Below are 2200 nucleotides of genomic sequence, written 5' to 3'. Positions count from 1 at the left end.
ACTAGGTGCCCGCTGGGCCGCCTCTGGGCAGGGTTGCTGGGCGCGGGCAAGCAAGCGATCGCAGCGGCTGTCCCTGCACGATTCTAACCTAGATTTTGCCAGAAGCTGAGATCCGGGGTAAAATGGGCTCTCCGTAAAGGAGGTAAAAACTTAGTAAAACAGGCACGTCCATTCCTTTAATAATGAATAATTTGGCAGCGCAGGCTGAGCTGCTGCCGCCTCCTCGCGTGCCCGGGCGCCAGCTCCGGGACTCCCCTCGCTCCTGCCTGCCGCCTGTGCTCCGCCCGAGTGCGATCGACGCACAACTGCTGCCGGGCTGGGAGAGCGCGAGTGACGGCGGGCCCCTCGGGAAAGTCGGGACACTTGGCCGGGACTCCCGGCACCTGGGGCACCGGGGGTCGCTCTGCGCAGGGGAATGCCGAACACCTGAGGAGGCGTGGGGACCAGCTCTCCCGCGCCGTCTCTGTCGCCTCCTCTAGCAGGGAGTTCCCTGCCTGCAATGGCTGGAAGTTTGAGTCTTCTTGCTTTCAGGGTCCGAAATCCCGAAGCTTAATTAACTGCGAGGCGAAGAGGGGCCTTTGGGCACAGGGTGAACGCCTTCCCCACGACTTAGGCGGGCGCGGGGCGAGGGTGAGGCGGGAGGCTGAGCAGCTGCTGGCGCCCGGCTGCAGGCAGGTCGCCGAGGGCCAGGGTACCAGATTTAGGCGTGTACGTCACTGGTGCTGATTTGGAGCCAGCTGGGAGCCTAAAACCGGGCCGCACACGCGGACCCTCAACGTCCTTAGATATCGAAGTTAAGAAGCCCAGAGGTTGGGTGGGCGTGAGGAGAGTCGAGGTAGGGGCGGTTGGAGGGAATCGGACATTTCTTCTTGCAGATGCCCTATCCTTAGAAAAGAGTTCGGTTCCTTCCCCCTCTTCTGTATGTCCCCCCCGCCCCCCCCCCCCAGTTATATGCACCACTGCCACCCATTATAAAGAAGTGAATATCCTCGACCGAAGGCTTTTCTTTCTAATTGAACTAGTGGAAAAATCCAACGCTGAAGTAGTAAGGACAGTAACAAAATTATAAGGAGAGAGAGCAGCAGCTCCTGACCCTGGTACTTTTTTTTTTTTTTTTTGGTTGGGGGGGGGTGAGGAAGTGGGTGAGAGGCTGTGTTTAAAAGGCTCGGCGACGCTGAAATCACCCACTTTTCCTGCACGGTTAAAACAAGGAAATTCAAATCAAGTGGGAACGTGATCCTCTTGCAAGCTGGCAGCGGACACTGCGGCTGCTCTGCTGAGAGGTAACTCGGAAACGCAGGAAAGGGGCGTGGAGAGGACCTCGGGGGTCGGTGCGGCCCCCGCGGGAGTCCTCCCCTGCGCGCGGACGCTGCGGGTGGAGTCTGGGCCAGGGCTGCCCTTCACCTGGCGCTGCAGGTGGAGAGCGTGAGGGGATTACACCTTGACTGGCTCTCGGGAAAGCCGACTTTGACGCGTCACCACACTTTGCATGTCTTTTCCGATATCGTAGGGTGGGCAGGAGAGCCAGGTGGCGCGAGTAAGCTGAGGGCTGCTGAGCGAGGGGGCGGGGGTCAGCGTGCGCAGGGGGCCTGCTGCCTGGTGTCGTAGCCGCTGCTCGGCACCCCAGTCGCCCGTGCGGCTTTAAGGGAGCCGCCGAGTCCAGGCTGTGTCGCAGCAACTTTGTATCAGTCATGTCGTCCTCCTGGTGACTGACAGCCACAATTGCCCAATGAGAAGCCATCCTCGCCCAAGCAGCGTGGAGCCTGGCTTCCCCCTGGGCCAATAGCAAGGGCTCAGGGGGCGGGACAGCAGCCTGAACTTTATCTGGACATGTGACCCGCTTTTAAAAGGGCCGGCCCTGGAGCTGGCCCACTCCCCCTCCGGGCTTCCACCCGCCCTCTCTCCTCTCTCCCTCCCCATTTCGCCCGCCCTGGCCCAGCTCCAACCCCTGGCCCCGCCGGGTCCTCCCCGCCCCTCCGCGCCCGGGGTGTCATTGGACGGGGGAGACGCTAGCCAACTTCAGGCTGCTGGTGGAAGCCCGTGCAGTCACCTGGGTGCAAGAGCGTTGCTGCCTCCTCGGGCGCTCCCGCTACAGGGGAGCGGCAGTCGCTGGCCTGGATGTGGTTGGATTTGGGGGGGCTCCGCAGCTGGAGTGTCGTGGCGTTGGCGAGCGCTGCAACAGGTAGACGCCGAGACGGAC

The 2200-nt window shown here is 62.0% G+C and overlaps 1 protein-coding gene and 1 long non-coding RNA gene across 4 annotated transcripts in view; one reads left to right on the top strand and one right to left on the bottom strand.

Moving 5' to 3' along the window:
• The first annotated feature begins 18 nt into the window (after window positions 1-18).
• NR3C2 (nuclear receptor subfamily 3, group C, member 2) overlaps window positions 19-2200 on the top strand; it is a 294691-nt gene continuing 292509 nt past the window's right edge. For 2 of the 3 annotated variants that reach the window (XM_014543864.1, XM_014543865.1), the window contains exon 1: window positions 19-1283. The gene's annotated coding sequence lies outside the window, so the exon portion shown is untranslated. The remainder of the gene's footprint in view (window positions 1284-2200) is intronic. The other variant, XM_005871406.2, reaches the window with a different exon arrangement.
• LOC106726972 lies at window positions 162-2125 on the bottom strand. The gene is made up of 2 exons (XR_001363121.1): window positions 2051-2125; window positions 162-1709 (listed from the first exon to the last, which is right to left on the bottom strand). It is a non-coding gene; the product is annotated as an uncharacterized LOC106726972 (long non-coding RNA).

This window comes from Myotis brandtii, unplaced genomic scaffold (genome assembly GCF_000412655.1).
Source record: "Myotis brandtii unplaced genomic scaffold, ASM41265v1 scaffold34, whole genome shotgun sequence".
NCBI lineage: Eukaryota > Metazoa > Chordata > Mammalia > Chiroptera > Vespertilionidae > Myotis > Myotis brandtii.
The sequence above is the reverse complement of the archived record's forward strand: the minus strand, read 5'-3'. Positions and strand labels throughout refer to the sequence as shown.